The 20,478-nt window shown below is 44.0% G+C and overlaps 1 protein-coding gene across 9 annotated transcripts in view; it reads left to right on the plus strand.

Moving 5' to 3' along the window:
* Positions 1–20,478, plus strand: part of ASB7 (ankyrin repeat and SOCS box containing 7) — a 96,699-nt gene that overhangs the window by 38,358 nt on the left and 37,863 nt on the right. For 2 of the 9 annotated variants that reach the window (XR_010347840.1, XR_010347849.1), the window contains 6 exons: positions 6,538–6,620; positions 13,517–13,680; positions 16,139–16,309; positions 17,314–17,410; positions 17,798–17,991; positions 18,193–18,280. The gene's annotated coding sequence lies outside the window, so the exon portion shown is untranslated. Of the gene's footprint in view, positions 1–5,006; positions 5,167–6,537; positions 6,621–13,516; positions 13,681–16,138; positions 16,310–17,313; positions 17,411–17,797; positions 17,992–18,192; positions 18,281–20,478 lie in introns of all 9 variants that reach the window. The other 7 variants (XR_010347846.1, XR_010347847.1, XR_010347841.1 and 4 more) reach the window with 6 other exon arrangements.

A 20,478-nucleotide genomic window follows, 5' to 3' on the forward strand; every position in this document is an offset into this window, starting at 1 on the left:
TTCTATGGAACCTTGAAAAGCCGCTTTTATGAAGTCCTGTTAGGAGGCTTTCAGCAGTGGCCTTTGACAAGAGCAGGAAGCAAAACCGAAACTCATGGTCCAAGTCCTCCGGTGTCAGTGGGTTGCCCTTGGCTCTTGCTCAGTATTGCAGATGGAAAATGAGACCATTACTCATTCTTGGGGGTTTGCTGTGGGATCCAAGTCTTCAATAGCCATAGTAGTAGAAATCTCTACCATACAAGGAAAAATTACTGTTAGCTAATCTCAAAAAAAAAAAAAACAACCCAGCACAAATCTACTTTTTCACCATTTGGAGGTGAGAGAGGAAGGAACTGGCTGAATGCAATGACTTATGTCCCTGTGCCTTTAGAAAATTTCTAATGTTCTTCTAAGTAAGAATTTGTATTCAGCCTTTGGTTTTGGCAGTGTTCAATGATGATTGTACGCATTCAGAAGAAAGACTTCTTTTCTCTTCTTTGAAACAGAAGTCTCCAGAAGATACAAAGATGAAAATGTGCTTGTTCTCTGTCCTGTATGCATGTTTCAGGAGCAAAATGGTCATTCTCTGTTCCCAGCATGATGTGAAAACATGCAGGGTGCTGAAAACAAGAGCAGCAGTTTATCGCTACATTATGGATGTAGAATAGGTGCATCTGCATGAATAAACTGACGCTGCATCAATGGGCTCTTCATGCCAAAAGAAACTCTGGTTGCCCTTGCCAAAAGTTAATGTTTGAGTTGCCATCAGATTTGCAATTGTTCTGAATTCAGTTTTTCAACCTTTGCTCTCTATAATTAATTCTGCTCAACTGTCGCTGATACCAACAGTTTTTTCTGGTTAATACAACTCAGAAAAATGTGGCAAATTTTCATTTTTTCTTTTTGGATTGATTGTCTTGAAACACAAGTTCTAAAGAGCAGCCTAAAATGTCTTTAAAAGATGTCCACCTACTTCTGGGCATGAGTATGGAGCTGTTGGACTCAATGTTTGACAGCAGGGTGATCTCTGACGTTTGGAGAAATCTCTTAGAGTTCAGGCTGTCAAGTTATTTCAGTAAATCAAGTTTCTCTATGCTGAATTAGCTGTATGTTTTTAAAAGCCATTTTTAGAGCCATATTTAGAGAAAAAATATAATATATGGTAGGTCTGGTTCTGTGTTTCTTTTATTTAAACAGTTCTCAAAATAACAGGTGGCAATAAGAAGGCAAATAATGGAAATTATATGAGGCCATGCCTTGAGAAATACTTTTTTCCTTCCATCAACATTGAGTTTATTTCTCCAGGGTTAAAATCTGACAAGTGACTTCTGCACTTTTTCCCTAATTTTATGCCAGTCTGCATCCATGAAACTCAACACTCGCTCTCTGTAACTTGTTTATCTGGCCCAAACCCTGACATTTCTACTATTAAAAATACTTTAATTTCATTAAAAATACAAGAAGCAGGGGAGATTTTGCAGATAATCCTTGGGCAGGGTCACTTCTGGTATTTTTTGAGCGAGTTGTTTTTGCTAGGTGGCCCGCAGAGCCCGTCGGAGGCCTGGGAATCGGCGCTGGGTCGCTGCTGGCAGCCACTGCCGGGGTCCTTGCCCAGGCAGGGGACAGGGCACGGTGTCACTTGGCCCTGCCAGGGCCACTCCTTTCTCATGGCTCCCCACCAAAGCTGACCCCGAGCTTTCCAGACTAAACATTCGAGATGTGTGATGGCCGTTTTAGGGTCAGGAAGGACAAGAAGCGACCGCGCTCAGCCTGGGAGTGTTTCTCTGTGTCTTCCTGGTTTGTGCTGGAAATGTGCATGTCTGGTGGAGCCTTTAAAGATGCATAATCTCTGTAATGAAGCCTGCTCTTAATTAGCGGTTTGTTTTAATATGAATATTTGCATTTTGAATTCTGCCTTCCAGCTCGTGTAACTCAGGGCTGTGTGTTTGCAGCAGTTTCCTGAACACTGAGGGTTTTCCCCTCAAAGCACCATTCCTTATTGAGGCTTTCTAACACTTTTTTGAATATAAGCACAGTGGTTAATGGATTGTTCTCTGCTTGAGTTCACTTCAGGCAGTTATTTGCATGCACTCTTTTCTGTAATAACAGAATTAGAGGGTGTGTTAAAAAGACTTACAAGCAGCAGATGAAGCAATAAACAAGCAAAGAGCATTTGTATGCAAATGCTCCCAGTGCTTTGTCATGTTCTGGGATGTGTTAGCCACCTCCATGCTTCCAAAACTTCATCCCCATCAGCTCTTTGTGCTGAGGCTTTGTGCCAAAGCCTGGTGAAGTCAGTGGGGCTTCCCACCACCACTGGTGGGCTTTGGACTTGGGTCTGGGAGAGGAAAGAAGCAAATTGTTACCAGCCACTCTGATTTTACCAGGAGCTTCCCTGTATTACAAAGCATTTTCCTGTTCTAGGAATAAAACCAACTCACAAAAAAGAGTGGTCCAGCTTTGGAAATTTTTGTTGTCACCTGTATTGGCCACTGGCTTGATCTGGTGACCTCAAGAGCTGAATGCATTGAGCCTGTTCTGCCTGCACAGGACAGCCAGCAGCCCCTCGAGCTGGAACTGGGAGAGATTAGCAGTTTTTGTAGCTTCTGGCACAAAAAGTGGACAGGAAGCCTGTTGACCAATGTGTCAGAGCTCAGTTTCATTGTGTACAGCATATGAGTCTGTTTGTAAAGTTGTCCCTGAGGTTTTCAGAGTAGGTGATTTCCATTTTTCTCCCCCATCCCTTGTGCCTGCAGTGTCTGGTGTAAGCTATGAGAGCCCTGAGAAATCCCTCTGTTCCTCAGCTGAGACAGGCTGGAGCACTTCCAAACTCCATCCCACCAGTGCACTTATCTTTTTATTACCAGGAATTGCAAGGTGCTGTTGTGCTGCTGGGAATGAGTGAAATGTGTGTTGGTTTTATATGGCTTTTGAGTCGTTCCAATGACTCTAATAAGCTGCTTTGCATTATAGGACAGGCAGATCAGTATCTCAGGAGACCTCCTAAGTTTGGCTCTTTTTCCTTGGGCTTGATAATCAGGAAGGATAGTCCCTAATGGGAGGAGAGGGAAGGAAGGAAGAAGGAGACATGTGGCATATGGAACCTGGAAAACTTGTCTCTGAGCTTGACTTGACTCCATCCAGCGAAGGAAGCTGATGCTAATGGCTCTGCATGAGATAACAAATTATCCTGGAGCATGTGTTTTCTGTATTCATTACAATATGTCTTGAGGGGTGGAGGAACAGGATGTATAGTGTGTGCTTATTTCTGGAGCCTCAGGAGAGCTCCCCAGATGTTGAAAAGAAGTAGGGAAGAGTTGGAGATAAAGAAGAAAGACCTCCAGGGTGGGACTGTAAAAGCTGATCCAGAATAGGAGTCATTGTGTTTTGCTCACAGTCACACCAGCTGGCTTCAAGTGGCAGGAGAGCTTTCCAGAGAAGCTGTGGACAGTAGGAGGATAAATAAGGAATTTGGTCCAAAAGGGTGAAACAAAAAAACCTGAGGTCTGCAATACACCCAGAAATAATTATTTAGGCAAACTGTCCTAAAGAACAGCTGCTGGGTAGCCTGTCCTAATGCAAGCCTTAGGTGTAGTCAGAAATATGATGATGCTCTGTTTATTGATAGCTGTTGTCCAGTTGTCTTCAACAACATTTTTAAGGAAACACTCTGGTAATCCCATTGCCACGTGTGTTGGAGCTGGTTCCCTCTGTGCTTGGCTGTCAGGGACTGCAGCAATGACTGATGGAACTCACTGCACTTGATCATTGTGTGCTTGCAGTGTATGTTTTTTAAATGAATTATCCCATTCTGGTCCTTCCCCAGGGCTTTCCTAAGATTTTCCTTCTGTCCTGTGTAGGCTCTCTGCAAGGACAGCAGTGGGGTTGGTGCAGCAGCCCCACTGACCTAGTGTGGTTGCCTGGTGATGCTTCCTTTTGTTCTTACTTCTCTGGTGATACTTTGCTGTATTTTAATTTAATCTCTGCTAAAACCACAGTTCAGGATCTCTTCTGTTGTCTGAGCATGTCATGCTTTCTTATCCTAATCAAAGGATATCTATTTCTTTCAACACACAAACTACTGTAGAGAAAAACTCCTACAAATTAAAAAAAAATTTCCAAGCTTCCTTACTATTCCCTGTCATTTTGTGTATTTGCAAGAATCCAGATGCTGCTGCTATTACTAGGTAAGGAAAGCCCAGAACATCTGGCTTCCTTGTGAGTAATATTGTGGTTTAGTTGTCCTGAATTCTGTGAGTAAACTCTAGTCATTTAGTTATTCCCAAAAAAAAAAAACCATAACCTTATAAGATAAGGAGTTAGGACCCAATTTTCTGCTGTCACTGATCTGTTCCCATGCCCTTGCCTTTCTCACAATTGGATTTTCAGAAGTGAGTTGTGCCTTAGCAAAGCCCTTCTTGGCACAACCTTCTTGGATGCATCGATCAATCAAAGAGACTGGGGAGACCACAACCTTTCCAGAGTCCCAAAGCAGGTCACTCTTCCTCTACTCCAGGGAAAACAAAGGTAATCTGCAGGGGTACATTTTGATGGCTTCAGCAAAATACTTGAAACTGGCAGAATTTGATCCAAACTGTTGTAACTTCTTGCGTCTGTCGGAGTGAAGTGGGCGGATGAGGAGAGTAAATCGGCAGAGAGCTGTGAAGGCCAGGATGATGGGCAGTGCAGCTGACAGATAATGGGATGACATCATCCATTTCCTGGAAAATGAGACATTTCTGGCCAAATTATTCCAGACCCCAAGTGCTTAAGTGAGCTGGAGAATTCCTGGAATATTTTAAGCAGATATTTCAGTAGTCTAGGTGTAATGTGATTAAGGATGAGTAACAGCAAGCTATGAGTCAAGATGAGGATTTCTGGTAACTCTTCTGTAGGCCAGTGAGAATCACAGGCAAGGAGAGAGCAAAGTTGAGAGAGATGGCCAACATATGAGAAAAATGTAAGTCATTTAACCTTTTCCAGTTGAGAATGGAGAGCTCTGCATAAGATTTTTTTCCACTCTGTAGGAATACTCATGAATTGGAAGTACTGGAACACCCAAAAATTCCATGAGGGAGGCAAAGATTAGAGAACAGCAGAGAACTTCCATGGTTTGGAAGAATGTGCTACTGAGATGTTGGAAAAGGTGATTCCTGCATTTTGCCCAGTGGGGAAGATGCTAATCAGGTTACTAATTTCAGTTACAAGTTACTAATTTCAGTTACCTTGTGTGGATTTGATGTTTATGTCCAGTTGTAACACAAGGATAGAGAACTTAGAGACAGGATCAGCCTCAATGCTGGAAGGTGGAAAGAGAGCCGCTGGATATTACAGAGAGCTCAAGACCAAGAGGGATTATTTTATTTGCCAGTTGTTTGATTCCAAACTTAAAATGAAAGCAAATACTGGACAAGGAATTTGTACATGTATTTCCTTGGTGATGAATATAAGGAAGATGCAGCACAAGGTTTGGTACCTCAGGGTGGAAGGATGGAGGAACTGCTCCAGCACAGGGATAAGAATGCTGATGAGCAGACACACCTGGATCAATCTGGCTGAAGAAGGTCCTCCCAGAAGGGCAAGCTGGTTTGAGTTCCTCTGACAAAGAAACCAAGAAAAACTTAGAATTTATTACAGAGGCAGAAAGAACACACAATGTCAACATAAACAAATCTTTGTAACATATCCACCAACTTTCCATCAAAATCTTCAGAACCATAAATATAAGCCAGGGCTGTACATGCCCCATCCAGGTGCTGGTATTTAAGACAAGACCTGCCTGTCTGGGCTGCTCACAGGTAATTGTGCTTGGAAGGCTCTTTAAAAGACAAAAAATGCTCCCACCCACCCTGTGATGTGTGTCACGCTCACAGCACTCTGTGCTCAGCATGTCTGGCAAATGGGAGCTTGTCCTTTCTCATTCTTGTGAGATCAGTTGGTCAACAGTGTCTAATTATCTCGGTCGTGAGTGTCTAATTATCTTGATATTTATTGACTGTTTCGACTTGGTGTTTACAGGCTGTCTCCTAGGAGGAGACATGGAGTGTGGGTGGATGGGGGTCAGGGAGGGCAGAGAGATGGTTGGGACTGAGTACAAACCATTTTCTGGTTTTTGGGAAAATTAATACCTTTGTGAAAGTGAAGCCCCGTGATCCATACAGAGTATCTTCTAAATGTCAAAGGAAATCAGTCCCAAAGGATGGGGAGCTGCCCACAGGAGAATTCCAGTGGAATATTTGGTAATGAGATCCCAGCTTGGCTGGGGATGGCAGCTATGTGCAACACGCTCTGCTTCTGGTTTTTAATGGAATTTTCTGGGTTCTGCAGGTGTGAATAAAGTGTATCCTAAATTGTTCAAAGCTTCATCTCAAACCAGCAGCTCCTTGTCAGTCTGAGCAGTTGCCTGGCAGATGGAACCTCCTGGCCCCCTCCAACCTCCTGTGCGTCATCTTCATTATCACTAAATTAGCCGTGTTGTCATGTGGGATCTTAGGAAATGTGGTTTTCTTTTCCTTGAATCCAGAAATATTAAATGACGTGATGTTCTTGTTACACAAGGTGGAGGCAGGAATGGAGGTGGAGCAGAGCAGCACTCTGAGAAGGAGTAAGGAGCTGTGGCCAAAGCCTTGAGGAAAGTCAAGGTAAATGATGCTTCTATTGCCCTAGGAAAACTAACAGGTAGGAAACAAGACCTGGAATCATACACTGAATATATAATATTATGAAATTAATATAATATGAAATATGTACACGGCACTTAAATTCCAGGAGAACACCTTTGGAAATGTCTATGTTGCTTTCTGAAATACTATTAAGTAGAAAGCCAAGACCCAGACCACTTGATTATGGGGCTAATAGTTTTTACTACTGAGTTGTTTTGAATTCCTACACATTATTGAAGAGAACAAAAGAAGATGTTTTGTGTGGGTTAGTCTGTGCAGATTTCAGATAGTGCAAATACATGCAAGTAGCAAATTACTGGTGAAAAAGCCCTGTCATGCCGATGCTCCTTGATCTTTTAAGTTGGTTAGTAAACAAAAGCAGGTCTAGAAGAGGCAGCAAAGCCTTTTGTGCTGAGCAGGACAACACAGAGACTGAACCTCCCCAGAACCTGAAAAAAAATGACAGTAGTTTGTGTGTTTTCCCATTGGAAGGGAGGAGGGGGTGGCTGTGGGGTCCCAAGCACCATCTGCAGTGGGTTGGGATCAAGCACAGGGAACACGAACATGCTGTTCTCTTCCTTAACTCATGTTTTTCAATCATAATAGACATTTCATTTTGACAGTAGCTGCTTAGAGGAATTTCAGATGAGGGCATGCATCACCATATCTGATCCCTCCTGGTGGCTGCTGCTGGTTTGTTGCATCTCCATCCCACAGCCCTCTCTGCAGCATCTGCCATTGCTTCCTCTGCTCTTTGCAAATCCCTCATAATCTGGGATCTGAGACATCCCAATCTGTTTCACTATGACATTACTATTGTGCAAGAAACACACTTTTCTGACTGATCATTTAATTAGTTTTACCCTAATTTCTTGATGTAATGAGAAAGGAGTGAATTGTCTTTCAGCTTTTCCATTCAATTCATCTTCATGCTTTACCTCCAGTTGTCATTCATGTACACTTTTCTATGCATACAGCCACTTTTTATCACTCTTCTGTTTTTATTACAAATTCCTGAGATGTAGGGAAGGGCAATTCCAGAGGTGGGTGCCATGCTCAGAGCATGGGTGAGCTGTGGGTTTTGTGTGAGTTACTTTGTGTTACCATCATGGTTCAAATGCTGATGAAATTCACGGTGTCATTTTCATAGAATCACACAAGAATTTAGGTTGGAAAATGCCTTTGAGGTCATAGAGTTCATCCATTGACCCAGCATTGGCAAGGCCACCACTAAATCATTTCCCCGAGTGCCACATCCACACATCTTTTAGAACCCTCCAGGGATGGGGACTCCACCACTGCCCTTGCAGCCTGTTCTTGCAACACTCCACACTTCCAGTTTTGAATGCCCTGAAGGATTTTGCACTGTTGGTAAAATGATTTCTTTTGTATTCACTTTTATGAGCCAGTTATGAATATGGACCATCCACAGTGTCTCTTCCTCATTGACTGAGGATGGGGAATGCCAAGGCTTGAGCTTTTCTCACAATTTGGTAAGAACACATAAATTCTAAAGGAATGGGCTGACAAGAGCAATCAGAGTGGAGCAGTGACTTCAGCCTCTGAACAAGCAGATGAAGGAAGGAATCAGGGATAAAGGAGGTGTTTTCAGCCAGAAATGAGTGACTCAGTTCTTGGGGAAAGGGGCAGAAACAGGACTATTTGGTGACAAATATACCTGACTCTGTGTTTTTTTAGTTTTTCACTCCATCATATACCGTCAGCCAGTGGAGTTACAAGGTTAAGATATTTTCTGCACTCCAGGGGCTCCATCTGCTCCTTCAAGGACTATTGCTGCTGTTCCAGTGGGGTGTTTTGGTTCCAGTCAGCTCAAGTTTAATGGGTTTGGTCATTTCTTCTCAAACCCCTTGCAGTACAGCAGCTACAGCAGGACCTCTTCTAAACTTCTATGAGGACATGCAGACAGAAGCAGCTTCCCATAAACAAACTAAATGTACATTGGGGTAGAAATTCATCTTTTGAGATGTAAACAAGACAAGGACATGTACATGGAAAGAAGGAGTGAAGCTTGGAATGTAAGTGCCTGGATGTCCAGTCCCCTCTGGATGACCACTTGAGCTGATAAAACAGTGGTAGACAAGAGTCTGTGTAAGAGAAGCCCTAAAAACAAAGTGAAGAAACAATTTATTAATCTTTGTCTTGGATAAACATTTTAATGGGAATATTTGTGGGATTTAAGTAGTTCGAAAGTCACAACTTGAGGGATGAAGAAGTCTCCAAAAAAAAAAGTAGTCATTCCAACTCCTACTAGTAAGAGTAAGACCAGTAGCTGGACACTTCAACACAGAAGAATTTTAGACTTTATATTGGAAAGGAAGCAGACTGGGTATTACACATCCTGAATTTTTCAGTGGCTGGAAAATAAGGAAGGATATTCCCTTTGCACATGGGCTTGTGGGGTCTTGCCTGTGCCTGCAGGAGGGATGCTCTGACACAGGCAGAGCAGAATCAGCTGCTGAAACTTGGATTTGGTTGCCCTTGCTGCTAAGCTTTAGACTTGTTACCTGAGACATTCTTCTGTTCTTCAGTTAACTACAAGATCCATTTATTACCTTTAATTTTAGGTTGCCCAGAGAAGTTGTGGCTGCCCCACCTCTGGAAGTGTCTGAGGACAGGTTGGACAAGGCTTGGATCAGCCTGGGATAGTGGAAAGTGTCCCTGCCCATGGCAGGGGGTGGAACGAGATGGCTTTTAAGGTCCCTTCTGACCCAAACCATTCTGTGATGCTGATTTCTTGTTTCTATCCGTTGGGAATGCTGGTATTGCTACTGTGTTGCAAAGGAAACTAAGTGCTTCCAAAACCAGCAGCCTCTTTAAATGTTTGGTTTGAAAATACAACACAGGATGCACTTTTTACCCAGGGCAGCTGTGTTTGGCTTTGTTTCCCAGTGCGTGCAGCTCCCTGGGCAGCTGCTGTGTCACTGCCATGGCACTTCACAGGAGAAATCAGCCTCATGTTCATATTCCCTTTATGTTCACCTCTTACAAGTCATGATCTATGCCTTAAGAGATTTAAAAAGCATTATTCCAGGAAGTTAAGTTTCCAAATTTCCTCATTTCCCACCCCCTCCCTTTCTGCAGGGGACGTTCTGCTCTGCTCCCATTACAGGCTCTACCTCTTCACATGGTGTTTGTAAACACTGCAGATGCTCTGCTTCCCTTTGCCAGCACTTTCCTCCCCAAAATGGACTGTCTGAAATCAGCCCTTGCAGTGAATGCTGCTCTGGGTTTCTTTTCTCTTCCCTTAGGATGGCTCTTTGTGCCATCTGAAGCTCCACTCTGCTGTTCTATTTCTCCATCTAACAGCACTGCCAGATTTCCGTGCTCACCTGAAGTTCCTCAGTTCTCTCTTGTGAGATTTCTGTGACCCTCTGCAGCTTCTCTTTATTTTCTATAAAGTGATTTGTCCCTGTATTCCAGCATGCAGGACATCAGCCCTATCCTTGCCTTTCTCATTTATTTAATTTAGAAATATTTGACCTCATTAATGAGCTCTGTCTTGGGGTTAGGATTTTTTTGATATTGCTAATGCACTTACAAAGTTATTTGGAAACTTTCAAGCCAGCAAGGTGTTCTGCTATGTTTGAGTTAGACTTTCCTTTGCTTCCATGAGAGCTCCAACACGAGAGAAGGCAGAATTACATCACCCAGCAGGTTCCTTAACAATGTGTATTATGTACTCCACTGTGTAACGGAGGAAAAATCATGTCATTATTCCCTCCAGATATTAAACCCCAGCTCAGCTCAAAGGGGAACTATTTGGAAAGTAAACAGCTCCCTTTCTAGTATCATCAGTGGGTGCTTTTTCAATATTCTGTATAATTTAGGGCTGAAAGCACCTGTCTTCTCAGCCAGCCCCACGAGGCACTGAGGCGTGACGGGCTGGAGCCCGGGCACTGGAATGCCCTCCTGCTGAGTTATTTCTTTAGCCATAATCAACAGTCACTGTTTATCTGCAATCTGACTTTACACTGCATTTTCTGTGGCTCTGGTGAGACTGAAAACCTGCTTTTGAGCCAGTGGCAGCAGCGATGTCTGTACATGCAAACTGGCAAAGGGTCACAACTCTGCTCTCAACCTTCTCTCTAACACCTACAAAAGGAGAAAAAGAGATTGATACAAACAAGTAAGGGCTCTATTTTAGTGTGAAAGTTGGTAAAAGAATATGAAACATGAGCTGATTAGCAGGGTCTCAAAGACTTGAAGTATGTAGTGATTCTCTGCATAATAGTTCCTCATGATATTACCCTGACAGGCCAGCCTTGGTGACAGCCAAGGGGCCATACATTGCTTGAAATAATTAAGCAAAAATATCTCACACATGGCTTCTCCCTGAGAATGTGGCCTTATCAGGTTTCAATTTTATTTTGTTTTTGTTCTGCATTATGGCTTGTTCTGCTTGAGGTTGGTTGTGGGGGTTGTGGCAGGGGGCTGGAAAGGAGAGAGAGCCGGGCACGCTTTGTTTATTTTGGAGAAATACATATGATTTGCAGATGAGCAACTACTATGACACATTTTTGTTACCATTTCTGATTGGAGCTCTAAATGATGGTTGTATTAATAATAGATGTGGTGTTGTGGGCTCAAGTGTGGAGATATTTCTGTGATTGGTATTCTAGAAAGTCTTTTGGTTTTAAGACAAATTTTAACAAACTTACGTTGGTACAGAAACTGAAAAGGATTTTTATCCAGTGGAGTTGTCAGAATTGGTTTAACTAAGCAGGTAACTTTTGGGCAATGTTCAGTGGAGAAGGGAAATAGCTTTGTGTCTTCTTTCTGGTCTAAAGCCACTGGGAATGTTGACGGAAGCCATGCAACCATGAGCCAGGGCAGCAAAGCTGCCCAGGTCACCATAGAAATGCTCAGGAATCTCTGATTTAGTTTAAAAATAAATTTTAAAAAGAACAATATTCTTTAAAAGTTGCATGTGCTTTCCCATAGGACATATCTCCTCACATTAGCAACAAGGATGGATTAACTGGATAATGAATGAAAGAGGATCTCTTTGAATCTTGGTTTGGAACATGAAGAAAAAGAAGCAAAACTTTGTTTATTTTGAGGCTTGGAAAAATGAACTTGTTTGTTACATCCCCACTCAAAGTCTTTTCTTGTTTGCATAACTTTGCAGAAGGTTGAGTTTGCAAAAAGCAGATGCTGACTTCAGTCCCTCAGGTGGTGTTTTGTGAGCAGTCCAAGTTGAGGAAATAGAGGTGCTGCCAAAAGAAAGGTTTCACATCCCCTCTTCATCCCAGCTGTGGGCTGCCACTCGTGCTCTCATGACAGCACCAAAATCTGTGAAGTCATGGAGGGGCTGGTGCTAGGCTTGGTTGTCCAGGACTGACTGTGCCAGGGCTGGTGCTGGCTGGAAGGAAGGAGGACATGAGGCCAGGAGGTGACAGGAGGCAGCTTTGGACAGGCTTAAAATGAACAAGGGGCTCCAGCTGTAGTGCTGATGGAAGTGACCTTCAGCACCAGACAGCCTCTGGGCTGTGCCGTAGAAAAACTCTTTTCTGGCTGCTCTCATTTATTTAAATGGCTGTTCAGCAGCAGAACCACCAGTGCTGGGGTCTGGTGGTGCCACATTTTGGAAGGAAGCTCAGAGATCCAGCTCCTTGGAAGGATCTTCTTGGGCAACTACCGGGAGATAACCCTGGCCAGACTTTATGGTCTCTGTGGCACAATCAAAGCCTCACTGTGGTGTAAGGATACACTCAAAGGCACAGAAGAAGCTGTACAAACATCTCATCAGGAAAGAATTGATTAGGATTAAAAATTAGTCATTTTTTACTCTTCCGCTGTTACTTGAAAGATGGTTCTTCTTTTGATACCTTGAAAGCCAGCACATGGAATTAATTGGGTTACAAAACCTCTCAGTAGCTTCAGACTCAGTAGCTGCAGCAGATCATGGGACACTCGCCACTTGGCCTGCAGCTCATGGATTTTATTATTCCTGGGAAAGAGGAGGAACAGTTGCAGGGAAATCTGGTGGAACAGATGTAATAATGGATCCAGGAGCCCTCACTGCATGCAAGTGCTCTGCTTTCTGCTCCAAAACAAAACAAACACAAGCATCTCTTCATTTTTCTTCTACAACTAAAGTTTTGGGGGGGTTTTAGTTGAATTCTAGACTGTTGTTCTGTCTAGAGGTGGGGAATGATTGCCTTGGAGATTTTGGGAGCTTATGCCCATTGTATATGGAATGTATCTGGAATGTTTTACCACACACCTCTGTGTGCACAGAGTTCAGGGTATTGAGCCCATCTCCTCATTGCTGTTTGGATCACCTGGCATCCTTCCTAAATGATCAGAAATCCAAGGAAGCTGGGTTGCTTAATTTGGTGTTGTTCATTAACAAGGTATCCTGTCTCTGAAGGCTGGAGTTGGAATCTTCCAGTGCTAGGATCAGATCTTCCATTGTGGCAAATTGACATGGGATGTTCCTGATTCCTTTGAACACCTTTCAACACAGATCTGCTGGAGGTGCTGATGTTTCCCTGGTCTGCTGGAGAAGCCCCTGGTATGGAGAGACCTGGTTATTTTTTCCATTTGCCAGGACACCTGCACAATGACCCTGTGGACCTGATGTCCCCCTGGGGCCATGTGGCTGGAGCAAAAACCAGCACATGACAGATCCAGTGCAGGACTGAGGGGAAAATCTGAGTTTTTCCAGTAAAATAAACCCAATATCAAATGGGTTTGTTTCTATCCATCTGCTCTCCCAAGATATTGGGACCCACCAAACCAAGTCCAACAATGTGGGAAGGGTTAGGTTCCAATCTGGATCCTCAGCAGATTTCAGTAGAATTGGCAAGTGAGGGAACAAAGGGGACCCAAAGGTGGCGTTTCCATCACAGACAAGGTTGGAGGAGTTTGAGTTATCCCAGACTGGTGCCTGGACCTTCACATGCCCATCAGTTTAGGCATGCTGGAGATGGTTCACACACAGCCCTCAGGAAACTGCAGTGATCCAGCCATGAGATCTGAGAACTCCAGGGCAACAGGAGCAGGAATAAGAAAGGTAAGGAGTAAAAACTGGGCACACAGACACAAACTTGCAATGAATCAGTTCCCATCATTCCTGCAGTAGGAGCAGCTTGGATTCTTAGGGGCTGCTTAGGGTGAAGTTCATCCCACCTGAAGCTGTATGAAACTGCTGAGTGTTCTATTTAGTTTTCTCCTCTTCTTGGTTTGGCTTTTTGAGATTTTTGTGGGTGGTTTTTGTTTTGTTTGTTTTTTTGGTTTGTTTTTTTGGGTTTTTTTGTTTTTTGAGGGATGGGGTGTGGGATTAAGTTCAAGAGTTGTTAAAGGCTCAAGTACTGAGAGCCCCTGCAGAAAATGAAGTGCTCAAGAGGATGGCCATTTTCATTAAGTGGACCTAATCAAGCATAGATAATGGGGAGTTAGACCATCTCTGAAAATCATGATGTGTGTCACATAAAAGGGCTGGAGACTTACTTTTATAAGTTTATTTAAGTGAAGAGAGATTTGGCTTCTTATGGATTTGAATCCTTCTAGGGACTATTGGCATGGAAAATTAAGAAGGATTTTGCTGGGGAGGTGCCTGGAGGCATTGCCTCTGTCTTGGTCATATTTATGCACACAAAAAGAACCCAAAACAGGGTTGTTAACCTCTCAAACTTCTCCAAGGCATTGAATAGAGGCTTGTGTTTCACTGAGAGAAAGCAGGATGTCATCTGCTAGAAAAGCAATTTCATATTCTTTATCATGGGCTGGGATGCCCTGAATCTCATTTAAGGCTTTGAAGTGCTCCAAACCCTCTTGCATTATCACCAAATCCCCCCCAGTGAACGTGTTCAGGGTAAGGCACACATCTTAAAGGAAAGAGCCATGCAAGGAGCCTTCCCTGTGATAGCTGAGACGTTCGTGCAGACATTGCAGAGCGTAATCTAAAACTTCCTTGGCTGCAATTAAGTAAATCCTGTGTCCTACAGCACTGAGATAATATCTCCACAGAAATGCTTTTTAAAAGTTTCCTGTTTCCATTGTGTTCTCAAACCCCATGGGATAATATTCTCATTCACTAAGTCCTGGGACCTTGAAAAAAATAATAATTAATACAGCTGTGAGTCAATGGGATTCCCCAAGTTTCTTTTTTGGTTTTTGCTTAAGGAGCATTGCAACACAGGGTTTATTTGAGCAAGCTGGGGGGATGCTGGGATTCTCACAGTTAGCTGAGCCCAGGGTCACGAGAGGGAAGCCAGGGAAAATGTGGATTCTCAGGATGCACATCAGACCCTTTTATCCCACACTTTGTCTGCATTGGCAAAGGTTTTCCCTCACTCTGTCCCACCACTCTGTGTTTTTGGGGAAGTGCTGTCTTGTGATGAGCACACTGGTACCTTGTACGTGTGGAATCAGTCCCAGCTCTGCTCTGATTCAGTGAATGACTTCACCTGCCTCAGTTTCTCCAGCTGTAACAAATGATGACCAACATAAGGATGTAAAAATAATACCACAGTTCCCAAATCTTTTTAGCCCACTTTTCTGCATACCCCTGGGCTCTCTACCAGGCTTGGGAGCCAGGGGCTCATCCTTCAGGAGGACTTTGAGCTTCTCGAGTGAAAGCTGTTGGACACTGGAGCCTTTGTGCAGCTGCCTGGTGGCAAATGCTGTCTGGTTCTCCAGAGGAACCCAACCACAGATTGTTGGGTTTTAGCTGGACAAATTTTTAGTCCAACTGAGTGGTTGGACTCTCCCTGATCTGCTGGAGACACTGCTCTGAAGTGAGTTTCAGGAGGAGACCACTGTGTTTCCCAGGGCATTTTGGATCTGCTGCTCCATCCCAGGGAACAGGAGAAGGAGGAGAAAATGGTCCATAAAATTTCCATTACTCTGAAAAGCAGAAACATCTGTTGGAGCCTGCGAGTGAGGTTGGAAGTGGTATTTACCAGCAAGAAGCTGGCATCTCATCTGTTCAGACCCTGTGTAAAATAACTCCTGCTTCCTCCCATGGAAAACGACGTGGAGGAATCTCTGAGTCAGGATCTGCCCCAGGCACTGAAAGGCAGAAACTCCTCACTCTTAGCCAGGCTGTGTGGATGGACCCACGCTCGTGGAGCATCTGCCCAGGCTCCAAACGAGGTGCATCCCATGAAATCCCAGCTCAGCAATGGCTGTTTCTAATAACAGCCTTACATAAAGTCAGCTGTTCTGCATCACGCACTCTGGGTGTAGGAACTCAGCTCTTTAAAGCAGAGTTTCAGAAAACAAGCTGGATTTCTAAAAATTTTTTTGTAAAGGAGGGAGTTGGAGGAAGTGGCAAAGTTCCCAAGATATCCAGAGACCTGTGGTTTCTCCATTCCCAGGTGAAATGTGTGTTGGGAAAGGGCAATGGGCTGCTTTTTAGGACAGCCTTGGGTCTGCATGATGCTTTGTGGCTCCACACAGAGCCCATGACTGCCTCTTCCATGGTGATTTTGGTGCTAAAATGGCAATCAACTTCTCTGTGATTGCAGAGCTGCCCCAGCACAAACTGCTAGAAGAGTTAGAGGTCTTCAATGCAGCAAGTTCCCTTTTCCTCCTGTTATTCCAGTGGTGTCCTGCTGTCCTGGCTCTGTGAGGTTCCCAGAGTTATTCTGGACCCTGATAAATCAGACCCTAAATATGGAGAAATGACCTGCACCTGGGTAAGTCAAATATCCACCTAAGTTTTAAAAGAATGAGAGGTACGTGTAGGTCTGGGATAGGTTTGGTTTCTCCTGTTCTCCTGTTGCTTCTCACTTTGGTCCTTCCCCAGACCCCAGGTAAGAGCAGGTGTGCTCTGGGTGCCCACCAGAGCAGGTTTTTCTTGGAAAAAGACACAAAATCCAGAGGCTAGAAGCTACTCCTCTGGGTATCCTCTCCTGCCAGGTGGGGGTCTGATTGCAAATTTGTCATAGGAAGTAAGGCAGGAAGGCAATTAACATCCCTGGCTTTCATCACAGGATGATTTGCCAGCTGCTTCCTCCAGTCTGTTTTATTGTGAAGCATCTCATTAAAAAACAAAAGGGATTTAAAAGGTGGTTTGCAAACCAGAGGTGAGAAAGGCTCTGCTGTGTCACTGGTGTGGTGTTTCATGGGCACAAGTCACTTCATTTGTTCACATCCCTGCCTTGCTCCAAGAGCTCAGATGAGCACTGAGTCAGTGTGTGCTGAGCAGAGGCTGTTCTGCACTGAGACATTGGCTGATTTTGGAATTAAATCACTTGTGAGCTCTGTGCTTGCACTGAGCTTGTCACTTCTCACATGGGTTGATTTAACAGGTTATTTCCTTGGCTTTGTGCAAATCTTTTTGAGAGCTGACTCTGTGGGTGCTGCTGCTGCTTCCCAGCCATGCAGGGCTGGAGGAGGAGGAGGTGTCTGGGTTTGCCCACCCTGCTCCAGGGGACACAGGGACACTGAAGTGCCAGGGAAGGAGGCCAAGTCTGTGACAAATCCTGATCCCCTGCCTGGGTTCTAATGCAATACTTTAAATCTGTTTTTTCTCCCTTCCACCTGTGCTGCGCAGCTGGAGAGTGCTTGGAGGGTGCAGTTGTTTGGGGAGTTCTGTGCATCCCTCTGGAGCATCCAGGCTGAGCACTGTCAGATGCAACATCCCAGGCTGAGCCATTAGAGTGACTGGACGTGGCATTTCTCTCTGTCCTTTTGCCAGGTTTTCATCTGAGGATAATATATGTGCATTGCAATGCTGGCTTACAATGCCAAGGACTGCTGGAGGAACTCTTGCAAATGACCCTTTTTTATTTTTGGTGAGATAATCTGTGGGTTATTAAAAAGACATATATTTAAAAATCCTAAAGTCAACAGATTTGCATGAAAAATTGTCTGCCTTGCCTGGCTTACTTGACACTTTGGCTGTCTCAGAACAGATGGGACAGCATCCAGCTGTGGGAAAGGAAATACATTTAATGTTCATATTGTGGTCATTGAAATGTGAGGGGCACCAACGGGCTCATAAGGAACCATAGAGAAAATCCCCAAAGCCTATCAAAGCCTAGGTTGCATAATTTTGACATAACAGCACTGCTTGGAGTAGCTGTGCTAAATCTAATGGATGTCCAGGCTGCTCTGCCCTGTCATGAAAGATTAGGTCTGATTAAGACCAGTGTGTTTCAAGAAATCATTTGTCCCTGCAGATCCACACAGGATGTTCTTGTGGGCTTAAAGGAGAACCTCTGAGGAGGCAGAAAGCTGGTTCTTCCTGGAGGGAGAAAGCATGAGAGTCAGACTGGACTGAAAAGAGAAAAAGGACCCTCAGCTCTCCCTAATTTTCAATAATATTGCCAGTAAAAGAGAGTTCCTCTGGTGGAATCAATCTCTTGCTGCCCTGGTGGGTAGGAGCTGCTTTGAATAGCTTTGGCTTTGTGGTGCTTTCCTGGACATGTAGAATTGATGCCAAAATAATTCATTGTAAGAAAATTGCTTTCCTGGACATGTAGAATTGATGCCAAAATAATTCATTGTAAGAAAACTCAAAGGTGAATTAAAAACTGGCTTCATCTGTACCATCCCTCTTCTCTGCCTTCTCCAGGGAGTTTTGGCATGAGGGCAACATCCAGGCCATGAGATGGCCCTGCAGCATGGACAGACCCTCCCTCACTGCAGCTCCTGCCAGCCAGGTAGAGTCAGTCCCCTGCAGTATTTCACAGCTCCCCTCTTCCATTTATTTCCCCCTTCTTTTCACTTAGAGATGAGCCTGGATTTACCCTTTTCTGACTGTTGATAAAGTTGATCAATGGACCATCTCAGCCACGTGTAGTGGGCAGAACAAAAGCTCCTGAGAGTTCAGATCCACCTCCAAACTGCACAGCTTGAGCCCATCTCCACGTTTATTTACTCCAGACCATTCCCATGTGTCTCTGGGAAAGACGTGTCCCCTCATCTCTGTATCTGCTTAAAAATTCTATCAATTGCCATTTTTCTAAATCCTTCTATCAAAGAAATCCTCTCCCCTCCCTCCTAAATCTCTTGCACTTGGAACTTCAGGGAACAGAGCAGATGCAGTTTGATGCCCTCATCCAAACTAATGATTTGTTTCTGGCCGAGAACACGTTACCATCAAGGGGTTTTAATATTCTGCAGCATTTAGTGGAGGCCAATAGAGTAGGAGGGGGGTTAGATGCTCTGCCTTTGCCAAGATGTTTATGCAGCAGGAATGTTATTTATGTAAATCTGGAAGCACTCTTGAAGCGATAGCCTCACTCTTGCATCTCAGACTTTTTTCATTAAGTCATTGATCTTCCTTCAAAAAAAAATTTTAAATAAAAAAATCCCTCTGAAAACCTAAAACTCAAGCATGAAAAGTACTTGGGGAAAAATATTTACTGCATAACTGCTCCAAGCTACCCACATTATACAGACCACTGCAATTCCTGAAGAATGCTGGGTTAACAACTGTTGGACTTGGGATTTCACACATCCGCTCCCCTCTTCTCCTGCTGCTTCCTTTCCCCTTCTAAATGAAGCTATTGCCTGGTCCAGCATCTCACTGTCCTCTTTAGGGTAAGCCTGTTTCACCTAAACAGGCCATGTACACAGACTAAATTAAAATATGAAATCTTGGAAGTCCTGGTGCCTGAAGTATGTGCACAGGGGATGAGCACCATCCTCATCTCCAAGCTGTTCCTTTCTCTCCAGCACAAAGCCCTGCAGAGACCATGTTTCTTGCATGAAGCAAATAGATTCTGGCACAACTCAGTTTGTGCTCCTGGCTTTTTTTTTAAAGACGTTAAGAACTTTACAAGGAGAGCACATTTTATAAATTTCCTCCCTGTACATAACTGCTGCTCACAGCTTTATCTGTTAAAACCCAGAACATAATGGGAAAGTTTATCAGGATGGATTGAAGAGCACAAGGTGGACTCCTATGGATGTTTTTTGTTGTAGGGAAAATCAGGCAGCCTTGGCTCACTTGAGTGCTCATTGTATCCATATATATGGATATCCATATCCATGAGGAGACAGGGATATAAACCTAATGAGGTGGTGGCAGGTAGAGAAGACCTGGATGAAATGTTGCTCAGAGGCCAGGATGTGTGTGAAGCTTCACAAATTCAGTCTCAGCTGCCTTCCCTGGGCTGACATGGATAAGCAACTTGCAGGAGCACTTCTCCATTATCCATTCTGATGAGGTTTAAAAAATATCTCCAAAAAAAGGCTAGTGGCAATTTTGGATCATTGTATGGATACACTGAGAAGGATCAGCAAAGCTGTGTCCTGCTCACTGCACCTTCAAGTGTCCAGTGAAATTCCCACTGCACAGAAGACTCTCCCTGGGCAGAATTGTTCTGCACGCTGTGGAAGTCAGGAGCTGGAGAGAAGGGGATGCTGTGTTTCATGTATTCAATGAGATGATTTCCACCCAAGAGCAGTTAACCTGTGCTCTGCAGCCAGCAGACACTGGTGCTGAATGCAGTGTGTGTGAGGAAGCAGCAAGTCTGACAGACAACACATTCCTGAAAACCAATAACATGAAGCACACGTGGATGGAAGGGAGCAAACCCTGGGAAATAACACTGATCAATAATGTCAGCTTCTCGGGTCAGAGTGGAGTTTAGTCCACACAACTCTGAGTCCTGATTAATTGGGAAACTCTTCCTTGGCATGTAATTCCTGTGACTCCATGCAGATACTTCACCTCACTTATCTTTTGAGGATTTGCATTATCTGCACCAGCAGCAGAATTTGACCATATCTGATCCTCTCAGAACCCCAGCCAACCCAATGGCAAAATATAAACATCTGCCTGGAAACTGTGTTTGCAGGGCATATATGGTAATGATGGGGATCCAAAGGCAGCAGAAATGCACCTACAGAT

Source organism: Passer domesticus, chromosome 14, assembly GCF_036417665.1.
Source record: "Passer domesticus isolate bPasDom1 chromosome 14, bPasDom1.hap1, whole genome shotgun sequence".
In the NCBI taxonomy this organism is placed as follows: Eukaryota; Metazoa; Chordata; class Aves; order Passeriformes; family Passeridae; genus Passer; species Passer domesticus.